Source organism: Chelonia mydas, chromosome 6 (genome assembly GCF_015237465.2).
Source record: "Chelonia mydas isolate rCheMyd1 chromosome 6, rCheMyd1.pri.v2, whole genome shotgun sequence".
Lineage (NCBI taxonomy): Eukaryota > Metazoa > Chordata > Testudines > Cheloniidae > Chelonia > Chelonia mydas.
The window spans coordinates 39,442,731-39,459,439 of NC_051246.2; the positions used below are offsets into that span (position 1 = coordinate 39,442,731).

General features: G+C 38.7%; 1 protein-coding gene across 7 annotated transcripts in view; it reads left to right on the forward strand.

The window, feature by feature from the left end:
* The first annotated feature begins 1,737 nt into the window (after positions 1-1,737).
* The window catches only part of TEAD1 (TEA domain transcription factor 1), a 210,260-nt gene continuing 195,288 nt past the window's right edge, over positions 1,738-16,709 (forward strand). For 5 of the 7 annotated variants that reach the window (XM_037899837.2, XM_037899838.2, XM_037899840.2 and 2 more), the window contains exons 1-2: positions 1,744-2,036; positions 2,709-2,840. The gene's annotated coding sequence lies outside the window, so the exon portion shown is untranslated. Of the gene's footprint in view, positions 2,037-2,708; positions 2,841-11,757; positions 11,885-16,709 lie in introns of all 7 variants that reach the window. The other 2 variants (XM_043548913.1, XM_037899842.2) reach the window with 2 other exon arrangements.

Genomic DNA, 16,709 nt, shown 5'->3' on the forward strand with positions numbered 1-16,709 from the left:
ACTGATTGAAAATGGGGAGAAAAGGAAAATGTCAACATAATTTTCTTTTTCTTTTTAAGTGAAATTTTCCAGCCATCTGTGGAGTTCGTTAAAAATTGAACACCCCCCTCCCCATATTGTGCAATTTCCTCCCCCTCCCCATTTTTTGCCAATATCTCGAAAAGTTCAGAAATGTCCAACCAGTTCTTTTTGGGAACTTGCTATTAGTTACAAAGACTGATTTTCAGTGTGGTGGAGTTCTAATAGGTTAGAGCTGGTATTGCCAATGTAACCCACAGGTCCGTACTTGTTCTGCATCCCCTTTGTGCCTGATCCACAGAGGATATGAACCAGTTACAGCTCTCGCCCTGAGAGCCTGGCTCGAGTGATAGTGCCTCATGCCTTTAGCTCTGGAAGTCCCTGGTTCAGTCATGAGCGAATGATGGCTAAAACGGTGCCTGCCAGAACAGCGTGGCTCTCTTGGAGTGTCATTGGTTAGGAATATGGAATGATTTAAAGAAAAAAAAAAAGACACACTGTGTGTATATAGAGAGAAACAACTCATCATCCATTCTGAATTTTACAGGGCAGCTGCATTAAAATATAACAGATGGAATTTAGACGGTGAACTCCACCCACCAGCAGACCAGCACACCAGGATGTTGTACTGTGATGTGAACATGTTGGTGCCACACAATGATGCCACATTGCAATGTTTCTGATGCCCTAATGCAATTTTTCTTACTCATCCTGGCTATTCTCAGAAAGTAGCAGCCCTGCTGGGCAGCTTCAAAGGTGGATAAAAATGGCATTTGCACATGTAAAAGAAGCAATTTCTTTCACAAACAGTCACTGATGCATCCAGTCACCCATTTTATGTATGCATATACAAGTTTTCACAAGCACAACAGCTTTGCCTGCACTCAGCAACTATTTCCATAAGGAACTCGGATTGTTAACTACGAAAGATATGTATTACAGGAATGCTCCAGGGAATGTATTTTGGAGGAATGGATTGCATTAATATGAGAAAGATAAAGACACATACATAGCATTTGGCCTCAAAACTAAAGCTGTGCAAAACTTCCCTAAGAAAACCAGAAACGGGGACAATTTTATTATTTCAGATCAACTCTGAAAAAAGAAAAAAAAAACAACCCCCCAGTGGGTTTGACCCCAAACTCCGGCAATGCCCAAAACGCTGGGCTAAGTCTTTCCCTGTAACTTTGAAATCATTCACGTGGGTTTCGATTTGAAGGGGATCTTCCCGCAAACTTTTTCAGACTCTGATTTCACTTGGTACGTATCTGAGCTCTGCTGTAGGCAAAACTGTGCAAACCTGCAGAAACAAACCAGAGAAAGTTTGCAGGGACTCTTCTTAAAAGTGCCTGGACCCTCCCAGCTAGAGCAAAGCCAATCCAGGCTGCAATGACCCCCCCCTTTAGGCGCAGTCCTCCGCCCTGCAAACCAACTCCTACTCTGTGCTCCTCGGTGCATAGCCCCGAGCTCTTGAGGCTGGCTGCAAATGCCTCGGCATGTGTGCGATATCCCATTGCAGCGTCAGGTGGCTTTTCCTGTGACTCCCCCTCAGTCCCCTCCCCCTGCGATCTCTCCCCTCCCCATGGCTCCTCCCTCCTTCACCCCCCTCCCCGCCTGGACTTTCCTATGAGGTCACCAGCTGCTCCCTGGCTCCTCCCCCCTGCATCCCCTGCATGATGCGGGCCCAGACTCCACCTCCCTGTAGCGAGTCCGCTCCTCGCGTTCATTTCATTCCTCTCTCATTCCGAACATTCTTAGCATCGCTCGCGCCGCACAAGCCCATCCGAAAGCCCAGCCCGCCCCACCACCGGCTTGGGCAGTAACTAATCACTTGAAGGGATTCAATAATCCTGCAAACAGCCAGCTATAGCCTAGATATAAATAGAGAAACTGCAGATTAAAAATAAACACGGGGCTATAAATAGCAACCCAAGCCCAGGGGGAGCTGGACGAAGTTTGCAATTGCATTGCAAAGAGCTGGTGGTGGTTGCAAAGGTGGGGAGTGGAGTGGAGTGGAGGTAAGTTTTGTGTGTGTATGTGCGAGTATGTGGTCGCTGCTGCTCGGAGGGAGCTGCTGCTATGCTCATCTCTCTCCCTTTGCTTTGTGTGGCTGGGAGGGGGGGGGGTCTCCTTTTATTTGCTTGGAGAGCTACATAGGCAACTATGGCCCCCCTCTTTCTCCTCCCAACCCCCACCTCCAATCCCTGCAGGTGATCTGGGGAGGAGGGTAAGGAAAGGGACTTGGGGAGGGGGGGAAGAAGTTGTTTCCAATGGAGTTTTTGCTGCTTTGGGGTTGTAGCCAGAGCTGCAACAGGCGGCTGCTCCTGTTCCTCTCTCTCTCTCTCTCCCTCTCTCTCTCTGCTCCTTGCTGCTGCTTTCACTTAGTTGCCTGAGTCACTGCTTTGCAGCCTGGCGCTCGCTCACACACTCACACACACACACAAATCTTTGACATTTTTCACATTTTTCATGAAGAAGGAAGAAGTTAGGAGCGGCCCGGGGCTTGCAAAATAAAATCCTCATAATAATCCAAACTCTCCCAGCGTTGTGCCCTGCAAAAGTGACTCGCTCTGAATCGAGAGAGCTCTTGGGTTTCGTGCCTCGAGTTTTGTTTTCCTTCCCCCCTTTTCTTTTCCTCTAAAAGATGAAAGAAGGAATGTTCTTTTTTGCTGCTTCTTCTCCTTCTCCAGAGCTGCTGCTGCTGGTTAATTGCACATTCAAGTGGAAAATTTTCGGGAGTCAGCAGAAATATTGTATCCAAAAAAGACAAAGTCGCGGTTACAACAAAACTGAAGAGATTGTCCCTGGAAAACTTCCTTTCGGTAGGAACCATAGGGTTATTTATTTATCCGTAACCTTTTAAAGAGATCTGTTCTGCAGATGCCCACGGTGCTGATCCAAAGGCAGCCTTTGTTCACAGAAGTAAAATTTGCAAAGGAAGTACACTTTTAAGGGGGAGGGGAAAAGTTATATTACAGCCTTTGTAACAAAATTAAAACAAAAAAAAAAAAAGAGAAAGAGATTTCTGTTTTCATCCATCAGAAAAGTTCAAGCTCTTACCTCTGTTAATCCCATTCATGATTTCCCCCCTCCTCTCTTGAAATCTGTTTTAAATTGAATGGAGTCACTGTATAAAAATATTTATGAAACAATGAAATACCAGCCACCCCTGTTTCTCAGGAGAGTTGTTAACTTATTAGAAACAAGTGCCTGCCTTTGATTTGAAGAACTGAAAAGTGACCTCAATAAGTGCTGGAATATTAGGGAGCAGTTGTGCTTTACATTTTCTGAATGTAAATGGTTCCCGATTTTTTAAAACTTCCTTACAGAACACCATCTAACAAAGTAAGGGCCAGGAAGCATGTCAGAAGTCACTGACATTTTCTGATGTAAAATGTTTTAGATATGAAATCCAAACTGAGATGGTGCAGCACCCGAAAAAAGTAGCTATACAGCTGTATTCCTGTCCTGGAAGAATAAATACCTTTCCCCCTGTATTGATTAAGTTTGGAAACAATGTTGCTTATTACTAGCTTGTATAGTGCTACTTGCTTTCCGTGTCTAGATTGTCACACATAGCAGCTATATAATTTTAAAACGCTATTCTTTAACTGAAAGTTCAGATACTACAGTCCCTCTTGGTATGTACATCTGTTAACTTAATGCATCTTGTGGAAAAATTCAGCTAAACAACATGGAGTATTATATACAGTGCAATATAACACAGTTAGTGATTATAATTGCTTTGGGATTTAATCCCAAATACAGGATTTTTCATAGAATCCTAAATTTGGAGTGCAGTATATAGTGTGTTGCCATCTCTATAAATAGTTGGGGAATACCATTACAGGGGCATTAGACTGTGCTGGTGGTGCACACTAAAACTATTAAAAATGATACAGACACCAGGATTAAATTACTTTATTTTTTGAGGATGATGTATATGGTTTTCAAACAGAAATGCCAGAATTATTAATGCAGTCAACATTCTTTAAAAAGGGAAACTAGAGATTTTGTGTATGGGGACACATTTTTAATTTATAGCTGCTTAAAGAATGTTTCCTTTTTGAAAGAATTATGTTTAAACTTCCAATTTTTTTATCAGATATGTTTCTTTTTCATTATTGCTCATTAAATGTATATTTCCTACTGTGCTGGTTTTAAATGAGGTCCTAATGTATTTTTTAAAGCAGTAGGGGTAGTTATGTGTTTTATCTGATGCTGATATAAACCAGCTGATCAAGCAAAGATATTTTGGTTGTAAGTGATGTACTTCATAGTTTTTCTTTATAATAGTACTTTCTTATTAAACGCACACAAAATATATTTTGAACTACAATTTCAAATGGTCTATTTAGCTGAAATATTTATATTTTCACACCACAAAAAGCAAACCACAACATCACTTCAAATTTGGAATATGGCTTGACATTATGCACACTTCTTTCTCAGTCAGAGCGCAGAATGTGGCTAAAATAGAATGTACACAAGGAGTAAAGCAGGGAAAAATTTTGATTTCATGTGAGCCTTAGTAAGGACAGCTTCTGCTTAATGAATTTTAATTTAGAGTGAAAAGGAACAATCTAAACGTAAGTGGGAACTGGGCCCTCAGTGAATTTCCAGTTGAGATTGTTTATATTGTGTTATGTGTTTGTGAGCAACATGTATGGTATAATTTGCAACTTGTTTGTTTCTCTCTCTCTCTCTCTCTCTGTGTGTGTGCCAGGACAATGTACTGGTTTTGGATGGTATTAGAGTGGTTCGTAGGCTTTGGTGGTCTTTGACTGATAAAAGTCAAGCTCAATTAGGAGGAAGAAAGAACCCTAAATTTCTTTTTTAAAGCAATGATTATAGCAAAACTATAAAGTGTCCCTCAAGACTCAGAACATTAAAAATAGTTTATTATAGACCCTTAATGCTTCAGAGAAGCAAAAGTGTAAGAGAGACCTCTTTTACTTAATGCAAAGATGAAGGTGGTTAATAACTTCATTTTTTGTAATATAGTATAATTGTCATTAATAAACCCAAATGTCAAAATGACTATGCAGTCAGATTAGTTTCAGTATAAATAACTTTTTTTTTTTTTTAAGGATTACATGGGATTATTTCAAAAATATTAAATTTCTTTATGCAGTTTTCACTGTATTTATTTATGGAGAGAGTGTTGCCTTAAAATTTGTGTCCTTCAAAAATATAACTGAATGTACCTTTTGTGATATATATATATTATATACACCATTTTTTAATCCAACCCTCTTCTTGACATTGTTATCTTATGTCTAATATTACATATAAGATGGTAGAACACAGACACTATCTTTTGAAAGCTATTCCCTTATTTTAGAATTTAAAGGTTTGTAGAATCAGGCCCTCTCTTACATTAAAGTCAATGGGACAACTCACGCAAGTATCAAATGCTAAGATATTTACAGCATATGCTTTATGTCCTTTGGCATAGTATGATATTTGATGTCTAAATGGAAAATCAAAAAGTAATAGTTATGTTTTTACATCTTTATTAATCAGCAGTGACTTAAGCAGGATACCCGCATCTGATAACCTAGTTATAAAATGTACAGGATGCATTTCTAGTCACAGTGAGTCAAATCAGTCCTGTCAGTACTGTTTTGACAGAAAATGCAGATTCTAGGCAAAGTTTGACTTTTTTACAGTGATGTAAGTTCACAGTATCTCCACCAACTTTGTTAGATCCAAACATAACACTGAAAGCACCAACTGTGCAAGGGGCCTTATTTATATGAGTAAATAATAACTAATTTGAGGATCTAAATGTACAGGGTTTGGGGTTTAATTACCATTTTGTCACTTTGCAGTAATTTGCAAGGAAATTATTATTAGTTGCCTTGAGTATGAAGGTTGTGTATTGCTAAACTACAGTCATTTACTATTGTAAAGCTTAGTTATGCTTGACAAACTTTTAGTCCAGCGCCAGACTTGAGAAGTCAATCAGCTGGCTAAGGGGAAGCTGCAGAGTGCTGTTAGAGGTTCTGTTGCAGTCTACACAAATACTGTACTATTTAAATGATAGCCTGTGCCACCTGAATGAATCAATTACATTATTTCTTGTAAAGCCAACTGATTCTAGGCCACAACTAATGACATGTTTTGCAAAGTAAAAAAAAAAAAAAAATCTGTAATAAATCGTCCACGTAGGGCCTTATCCTTTACTTCAGTTTTTGCACAAAACTCCCTTTGACTTCTGTAAGTGGAACGAGGATGGAATATTATTTCCTTGCATAATTTTGTGTTTGAATTTTATGATTGCTCATTTCCAAAACATAAAAAGCGCCTAATTCAGTGCACTGAAACACCAGTTCCAAATTCCAACACCCAAATCAATCACTTAGAAATATAGACAGAACTCTGCTGATTTAATTCTTCTGATGCATACAGGTCTTTGTGTGAAATCCTGATCCCACTGAAGTCAAATGGGAGTTTTGCCACTGGCTTTAGTAGGGCCAGGATTTCACCTTTTGTGTAAAACAGGTTAGGCAACTTTAAAAAACATATATTGTCAAAGACAAAAGGCCACCATGTCATCTTTGTGAAGCAGAACTGTCTGTTTGTTTACAAGTCTTTGCCACAGTCTAATCCATAACAACTTACTTGACTAGCTATCTTACACAGGGAGAGTAGGTTTGCTCCACGGACACTGAGCCACTAATCTTGTACTGTATGCATTTATTTGTTGCATGCATTTTTGTAGACTCATCAAGAACATTATGAAAATCCATTTAAAGTTTGAAATGTTCAGGGGAACTTCCATACTCATTGCGGAGATGCAGATCTTCCTTCTCAGCACCTCCAAATTATATGAAGGTTCCCCAAAAGCAGCCCATTTTATTTTGGAGCTAGTCCAATAAAAGGTCTACAACTTCTTGTTTTTTGAATTTTAGCCTCCATTTACTGGAACAACATGATTATCACTTCTGCATCCTGTCGTATGGGTCCAACTGGCTTTCTTAGATTTCTAGCTCTTATTAGGTCTTCATTAGACATTTTAGTCTGAGGTGTACTGTAGGTTGTAGCAGAAGCATATAAACCCAAAATGAAAGTTTGTTTGCTAGCACATCTCTGGTTTCAAAAGTTAGAATTTGGAACCTCAGTGTATGTGGAGGGGGGAAAAGTTCAGGATTTTGGGTAAAACGATTAAAATGCTATTGACTGAGAATCTAAAAAAATGACGAATGCTGCTGTTTTTACAGATACATAAACTGAAAACTGCTGCTAATGATGGGAAATGTTAATTATGTGAGAACATATTGAACGTATATTCTCTGGCATGAACTTTTTTAAATGCATCAACTGTGCTGCCTTTTATGCACACAGCTTTCTAATTATCATAATTCAGTACAGCTCTGGCTTTTGGAAGGAGTTCAAGTGCAATCGCAACTTAACATGAAAGGAGATTTTTTTTTTTAAACTGGAATGTTCAAGAACAACTTGAAAAGATAATCTAAAAATGCTATATACTTAGCTGAGTATGAGTAAAAAAATACATGTATTCCTATAACTGGCTACCAAAGTAAATAAGATTATTAGAACAGATAGTGTTATCTGTGTATCTCATTATCTCACTCTCACACATACACGCATAACTCAAAACACATTTTCATAATTGGATACCTTAGGTTGTTCTACCTCATATTGATAAACAGTATTTTTTATTTTGTCACAGTTCTTGAAATGATAAATGAAGTAAGTGGATAACCATATTGTTAAAAAGACACTTTCTGAAACAGTGCAGAGGTAAGAAATATAACTGCAGCATTAAAAAAAAAAAAAGGAAGAGTACGAGATCCTCATGATTCTTCAGTGTAAAGCAGATGTGAATCTGTCGCTTCTGCTGAAGCACCACTGTAAATCATCCTTATCTATCACTATTCACACCTTGCCTTTATGGCATTTGACAGGGTTGTAAAAATTCCAATTCTTTCAAACCTCTTTAAAAGTTCTTAAATGAGGGGAAAATAACTTACATTTAACTTAAACTTGAAAGATCCTTTCACATGCGTTTTTTGCTTGTTTGTTTTGTAAGGACCAAAGCATTAGGTTTGTCTGTTTATCAAGTTTCAAGCTTAAAAAGGAAAAGACAAGTCTGGAAAAAAAAAAGATCACGTCTTACCCTTTTTACCACAGTACATGCTACGTTGCTAAAATGCAAAGAAAACCCCAGTGAAACAAAATGACTTCATTTGAGCTGGCACTTAAGAGCAGAATTCACTTCCATAGTGCTGAAATAAAAGAAGCTAAGTGTTTTAAATAGCCACTCCCCTAGGCCAGAGTGTTTTTTAGAAAAGCTCATTGTCTAGATTTGAGCTGTAGCAGTATGTCTGCCTCTGTTAAATCTCCCAAACCAGGCAACTCGATTTCTAAAGTTGACATCTGGTTTACTCTTTGTTCACCTGTTTAAAAAAAATGCAAATAGACGAGCAAGCCATTGCCCTAGAGCTCTTAAAAAAATGCTGTTGACAGTTTGTCAAATAGTGCTTCCAGTCTAAATCTGCAGTAGCCTATTGTTATGCCAGTAACAGGCAACAGAAGTTGTGGCACCATATGGCTAGTATATGCTTCAGATAAGCTATCTTTAATTTAGTTTACCAATAGCGTTTTGATATGCTTCATGTTTGAATCACCAACCACTATGGGCTTTGGGTATTTTTGATGCCAGATTATTCCTTAACCTTATAGGCATCACAGTTATTCCCTTGGTGGAATCTCAGTGATGCTGTTGAACAATAATGCTTGTTTTTGGAATTAGCCAGGGCATTCTTTACATTGTTATCTTTGCTTTCAGTCATGAGATTATAATTTGGGAATGCTGTTTCAGTCTTGACATGAGAAAATGTCAGAGCAGACTAAAAGAAAACAGGAAGTAAATTCACACAGTAGCATGGAGAGTGCGCCCCCCGTTTAAAAAATAGTGTGTGTAGGTTTGCATTTAGTAATGATGGAAAGGAAATATGGTGTTCTTTTATTATGAACAATTTCCTTTCTAAAAAAACAACAACTGTGTCCTGCAACTAACTTGCAGTATTAAAGTATTCTATAAACATCTGAAAATCATTTCATTTCCCACATCCCTGATTCCATCTTTATTCTTAAAACAAATCAGCCTGGCAAAATTTGTTGGTTAATATCAAGGCGCTGACTAGATCTTTTGAGTATTGCTTTCAAGATCGACTGAAAACCTTCTGCAAGGCTCTGTGGAAACTCCTTCATTCTCAGTTTTTTCTAATCAGCTTGCCTCTTGCAGCAGGAAAATAACAATTCTAACAGAGTCATCCATTCAAAGCTGGGTGGATGTCCTCAGGGTTGGATCTTTCTGCATTGCTTCTGACCTTGTCACACATTCCTCTCCTGCTTCTGCCTCTATGGCTTCATCTCTCTTTTTGCTTAAAGGGCACCATGTCTCTATCTTCTGTTTCTTGGCTCCCCTTCTCTCTTTCTACATACATTTCTTTGCTCTTGGGCTTCTCTTTATTAGGCACTCTCTCTGTGAGATGCCATTTTTCCTGTTCTGTCAGTCTCACCACTCCCTTCCTCTCTCCTCTGCCCACCACAGTTCTCTTCTCCAGTTACTTTCATGCTTTCTCCATCTGGTCTCTTTTGCCAGTCCTGATCACAACACTTCTTTTCGAATACTGATTATTTCTAAGCTTGCATTACTTTGTTTATAGTGCCTTTGGTGCTCATGACATGTTACTGAGCAGTAAGAGGATAAGGTTCTTGCCCAGAGGAACTTATACCCTACATTTAAACCAATTCACTGATTCTGCCCTTCAGTGACTAGAAGGGGTCAAAGAGAAGGGATACACTATCTTGCTTCCTGTATTGTAATCGCAGTTTAAAAACAATTGTAATTGTAAAACCAATTCTAAGTTAAAATAGTTCTCAGGGAATGTGATAGATTGACAATGCAGGAAGCAGGACAATATTTACAGACCAAGTATAGATCAGTCAGCGACCCTTGACTGATCCCCATCACTATGGCCTGTGTACTAACTGGATGGGGACACCTTTAGTAGTAAAAGCATAATTCACTGCCTTTGGCCTCTCTGCTGAGGCTGCCAACAAGGGGGGTTTAATTGTGCTGGGAGATTTATGATCTCTCTGTTTTGAACCTGGTTTGGAAATTACCAGGTCATTTCAACTGGGCCACCAAAGAGCTCAGGTAGTCTTTGGTCAAATGGCATGTTTTGTGGTCGGATAGTAACAACTTTTGAGAACTTCCAACCTGGTACAGATTTGATCAGTGATCCCTCACTTGATCTGATGTATGTAGGGCAGATTTTCAGAGGTTTGCTTATACCAAATGACCAGTGAATGTGGAAGACCTTGGTCCAAATCCCTCCTCTAAATAATTTAGAGCAGAGCCTTAAACCCATATCTCCCAGGTGAGTGCCCTAACCTCTGATCTATAGGATATAGTGAGGATTTGAACCCAGCTCTCCCACATTCTGGTTGAGTATTCTAACTACCAGGGCATAAGGGGAGAGTGGATCGCCTCAGTTTCTCTTGAGAAAGGGCTTACCTGGCTTAGGCACCTAACTCCAGGAGGAGGTTCATGGCTGTGAATCCCAAGTGGAGCTTGGTTCCTAACTCACCTTGAGGGGCAGGGATTAGGATACCCCCACCTCTTCAGTGTTTATTACTGGCTAGCTTAGGTGGCTCCCACTCAGCTTGCTGGCTTTTGTGAATCCTCTTTTGTTCCTAACTCTCCCCATTGATGGAACAGGGAGCCTGGGTGCCTAACTCAGGACTATGGATTCTGTGAGGTGGCAGGGCCCCTAAAAGTTAGGAATTGCAACACTGGGTTTTGCAATGCCCAAATCCCCCTTGTGAATCACCCTTTGTATCTAAGTGCTTACAGATGAACGGCTTGCTATCCAGTCTTCAGTCCACTGACCCATCTTGTCATCTCCCATGTTGGACTGATGGGACAATTAAAATGTAACATCTGTATTTTCTTAACAAGTAAGACAAGTCTTTACATGGTTTGATTTTGTGGTTAAATTTTAGAACCCAGGAAGTTTGAGTTAATTTGGTATCTACTTAAGTGGGTTTTCCCAACCCTTGCTTGGATACAGTTTTTGTTGTGCAATAGCAAATCCGTAGTGCCAAATAAAATGTATTTCATTCAGTAAATTTACTATGATTTATGTATAGTAATTTCTTTCATCACTTCTTGGAATGTTTAGTGCATGCCCATTATTCAGTTACAAAATATGGATTTGAAAGGGCATATTTCAGAGTAACAGCCATGTTAGTCTGTATTCGCAAAAAGAAAAGGAGTACTTGTGGCACCTTAGAGACTAACCAATTTATTTGAGCATTGAGCTTTCGTGAGCTACAGCTCACTTCATCGGATCCGATGAAGTGAGCTGTAGCTCACGAAAGCTCAATGCTCAAATAAATTGGTTAGTCTCTAAGGTGCCACAAGTACTCCTTTTCTTTTTAAAGGGCATATTGTAAAGGCAAGGTTTAAAATATGCAACTTTACTTATCCAGTTCCTATTTATTAGGTTGCAGTATCAGTTATATGTTTTGTTAGCAAAACAATGCCACATAACTCAGTCTTGCAAAACCTCTAGAAACAATACAGAAAAGGACTGAAGAGTAACAGAATTATTATAAATCATGGTATGTTTGGAAAATTAACTAATGTCCTGGCCTGTGAGATTTTGGAAACAAATTAAATAATCCTTTTTTTTTTAGGTAGCAGGCTGCTTTTAGTGGTTCTTCTGTATTAAGGAAAGTACAGTATTGAAGGTTATTTATTTCTGGGCATGCAGCACGGGGTGAAGAGCCTGCAATTCAGCTAGCAAGGCCTCTGTGCCCTGAGGTAAACTCTATTTCACAAAGGGAATTTTGATTATGGTCTACTGCTCTGTAGCATAGTGGAGGCTTCAAGAGGCAAGTGGTAAATGCTACTAAAGAAAAAGCTGGATTGGAGCCACTGACGTCATCTAAGTAAATCTGCTGTAGGACTGTAGCCATAAAATGACTGCCAGCCACTGAGCGCACTTTGGCCTTTTCTTGTCAACTGTTTTAACTGCTTTTTTTTTTTTTTTAAAGCAACTTGCATTTTGTTTTCTTTTTCTGTGCAAGTCCTGTACATGTTGAATGTGTACAAAGGCAAAGGAACACCCCCTCCGACACTGTACGTCCGCATGTGTGTAGCTACAGTTGCCATTCAGAAATAAAAAGTAATCCAGTACTTTTCCATACATGATGAGAGCAGAATTAAGCTTCCCTCTCAAGCTGTTTCTTAGGTAAGAGGCTGGCAGTTCAGGTTACAGCGTACTGATGAGATTTCTGTTGCAAGCAAAAATGTTTTTGATAGTTTAGCAAACATGCTTTCCTCTATGGAATAAATAATAAAATAAAAAGATGACTGGCTGCAAATTCTGTATTTGCACAAACGATTTCAGGAGCTTAAGATCCAGTTGACTAGCACTGTAGCCATAACTTTCAGATTGATCATTGCAGTGCTATGAAAATGGAACTTTCCCCATTTTACTGTCACCAGCTGGTCCCCGATTATACATGGTTACATAAATCATGTATCAACAATAGCAACACTAGAGTTTGTTGATTAAAATGTGGCTGTAGATATTTTTGTACGTGGGGGGATGATATCTAAAAATACATCTGATATCCCACCTGTCCTCCACTTCTGGGAAGTTTAGATGGGTCAGGATCGCAGCAAAGATACTAGGTTTGGATTGTGGCTTTTGAATTCCTTGTCAGCATTCTCTTGGAAGGTGATCACATTTTTGCAGCTAATTTGGGAGGCATTTTTTGTAGATGTATTTTGAGTCACTGTTAGGAAAGTAAAAATGGGTGTATAGTGAAAAACATTTGTAATTGTTTAGATAATATTTTTCCTCTAAAATATTTTTCTTCCTTTAAAATAGAAATTAAGCATCATTCAGACTGGTTTTTGAATTCATGAGTTTTATGATCAAAAACATATTAAAACCAGTATCTTATCCATGAATCATTAGATGAGTCAGTTCCTGAAACCACTATACAAGCCACACAGTTCTTGGCTACAACTGAATGCAGGAAATCCAGGCTTCAATAACTTCCTTTCCCAGTACTGGCTATGGCGGTATTAGTGGTTAGTATATGCTGCTCTTGTAAGCAATCGGAAGATGTACGTCTGAGGAACAAAGGCACTCAAGTCAATTTGCTGAAACTGTTTATAATTTGTGGTCTTGATTTGGATGTCTGGATATATTGGCATATACTAGATTATGTGCAGCAATCTCTCTTTTTTTTTCAGCAATAAAATTCAGAATGTAAAATGCAGTGGGCACAATTCTTCGACAAAACCCTTTTACCAATTTTTCAAAAATCTTTGATGTTGCGTAGATTTTTAGTGCAGAAGAATAACAAACAGCAATGCAGAAAGGCTGAACATTTAAGAGTGCATTTGAAATGTTTATTTAAGTTATTTTATTTTTATTCTTTTGTAACAAACTATTTTATGCTGCTTCAGTGTTCCACGGGAACTTTAAAAAAAACCCAGCCAAACAAACTTGGAACTTGTAAAACAAAAACACATGATTTGTTTTTTGGTCTGTCTTTTTGCTGTGAAAACTGTTTGTCTCCTCATAACCAAGGACACGTTGATTATCTCTATCTCAGTACAGCCATGTTGGCTACAGAATCCATCTCTTTGAATATGAAGTGTCTGTACTACCACAGACACTTCAACATCTGTTCAGGTGAAAGTAATTTTTACCTGCCCAGACTAAATGGGTGAAATTCAGCCTTGTTGTAATTCAGATCTGAATGCATTTAGATCAGGAAAGAATTGGCCTATTATATTTTTCTTAAATATTCTGAAAGATAGCTTGGTATCTTTACATTTTGGCTTTCAGTCATCAACTCTGTAATGGAAATAATTAACATCCCCAAAAAACCCAGCATCTACCTATCTTTAATTCTTCTTGTTTGTTCTTATCTCCAAAAAATTGTCCTGCCATAACAAACATATAATGCAAGTCTGGAGAATAGGAATGGTCTCATGGTTACTTGGAATATAAAGAAATGATCAAATACAGCACTAATTAAAAACAAGTAAAAGTTAAAGTACTGTAATTTGTGTTAAAAAAAAAAAATCCTACAAAGCAAGTATTTGTCTTTTGAAGTAATCTTTTAAAAACAATTTAGAGTTTTCAACAGCTTAAGAAATATTGAGCTCTTCATTTAAATAGGCATCATGATTATTCAAGAATTAACCTATTTATTTATTTATTTGCTTTAAGTAATGTGTGACTAAACCACTTATTTTGTAAAGCATTCTGTGGGTCACTTTCTCTGCTGAGGGTTACAGCAGCCCCAGTGAATGAAGAGGAGCTGTATCATAGGGGTTTTCCCAGACATAAATAATTTTGAGGGATGGTGAGAGGTCATGAGGTGTAACAGTCTCTCTCATGGCAGGTAAGTTTCTTTGCCCTGAAAGCCACAATGCTTTGCAAGGTTAACAGCTCTACTCTGTAGGCCAGTGTAGCCCATTCAGTTTTCCCATCTGATTGAAACCCAGAAGGAACCTGGCATCATCCCTAGGGAGGTGCAGTGCTACTGTGGTTTCTCCAGTTCTAGCTTTTGGTGGACGGTTGGATTGCTGTAGGCATGGGTTCCTGCCAGTGATTTATGGGAACTTCCACAGTTGCAGAGAACATCCCAACCAAACAGCTCTGTTGCTACGGATGTACCGAAGACAGTTTGTCCGATGACAATTAAGACAGTTTGTCCGATGACAATTAAGGTAATGCTGTCAAGTCACTTGGACCCTGGATTTGACTTACTGTAAAGCTATGCAGTGTGCTAGGAAACATGCTCACTGTTCCACTAGTGAATGTTGATTTGGGGTATTTTTCGTTTAAAATTGCATGTGTTAGCAGCACTGATGAACAGTGCATTTGCACAGTACAGGATCAAAGAGCACATGAAAAGCCTTCTTCATGCTGGTGACCACATGATGAGCAATTTTTTTCTCTATCATCCAGTGTTAAACAACTGATTGTTTAAAAAATAATAACAATAATTTAAAAAGCCCTTAAAATGGAATAAGGATCATGTTCCTATTATGATGGAAAAGTTTAGAAGCAAGTTAGTCATGTGTTAAATGACTTGTTTGTCTTTAATTATTTCAGTTCTAAGGAAATTAGGATGTTTTAGTATCGTTTTCCTATTTTAAAGGTTTTGCATACCAGAATTTTAATACATAAGCTTGCAGGTTACTTTTTTGCCCACACTTTATATGTGTTTTAAATCTAACATTTTATGTGTGAAGTATCGATCTGAGAAGCAACTCTAATGTGAATTTCAGCTTTGGATTAGAGGCCTGGGGCTTTGAATTGCTTACTGTCTGTAGACCAAGTCGTCACTGGCCAGTGATTGATTCATTAATTAAAATCAATTTAAATGGATTTGTAAGCCTCATGTAACAGATTATCTTATTAACAGCACAGAGAAAGGCAGTGTGATCTGCAAGGAATGTGTCACTTTAGACAAAATGTAACATGATTTTATGGGAGAATTTCATGAATTGCTGCTGCCCTAAGTGATCTATGCAAATGAAAGAGCCTTGCTTAAATCCTACATTAAACAGGCTCTTCCTGTTGAAGAATTTTTATTTTTAGTGAGTCTCCTCCAAAAGACTTGCCTTTAATCTTAACCTGTGTGCGTATATGTGCTCGTGTGTGTATTCATGCCCGCAAGGACACTTTAAATATCACGTAGCTTCTGACAAAGTCTGGTCTTTAAAATTCCTGCAGAGGCTCTTCCAGAGCAAAGGAAAACATGCCCATGTTTTTCTTTTCTGTTTTTGTTTTTAAAAATAACAACAAAACAAAATGTCAGAACATCTAATGACAGTTAATCCATGATCTGCCTGCTCCGCAGTACAGTCGAGGGAAGATGCTTTGCAGGCTGGGGGCGCAACGTGGACTGAGAGAAACGGTGGCAACAGTGAAAGTGGTGTCACGATAGCAACAAAAGTCTCCCTTATTAGTAGGAGGACCCACCTTTTCTTTCGTTTTAAATTAAATCAACAACTTTTGGCAAGACCGTCACTTTTAAAAATATTCAATGATTTCCCACCAGATTTCGAGGCCATCCTTCCGGGCAGTGGTGTACTCTGATAGATTCTTATTTCCTGTGATGGAGTCTCAAGAGTGCCCAACTCAGCTGACGTTGAGGTCAGTGGGAGTTTTGCCATTGACTTCATTTGGGACGGCACTGTGACCAGAATGTGACGATTTACAGGGAACTTCTCAGCAATGCCACCTGTGTCTGTTCTCTCCAGTCTAGCTTACCCTTCATGCTGCTCTGACATGCAAGAGTTTAAACTGCTCTTGCTTCAGTGTTGCATCTGTTCGCTTTATAACTTTTCTCCTTAATTTATCCCCGTTGTGCCTTTGAAGTTAAGGGGTGAAATCATGACCCTGTTGACAACAATGGCAGAACTCCTATTGACTTCAGTGGGGCCAGGATTTCCCCCAAAGTCTCTTTTCCACCAGATGTATTGGAGCTCTTTTATGTCTGTTCTAATAGATAGGAATCAATTGTTGATGCCAGCTGAGTTTTATATGACACTTTTTTTTTTTTTAAAAGCAATAACTCCATGTAACTTGGAAGTAGTTCATGGAAAT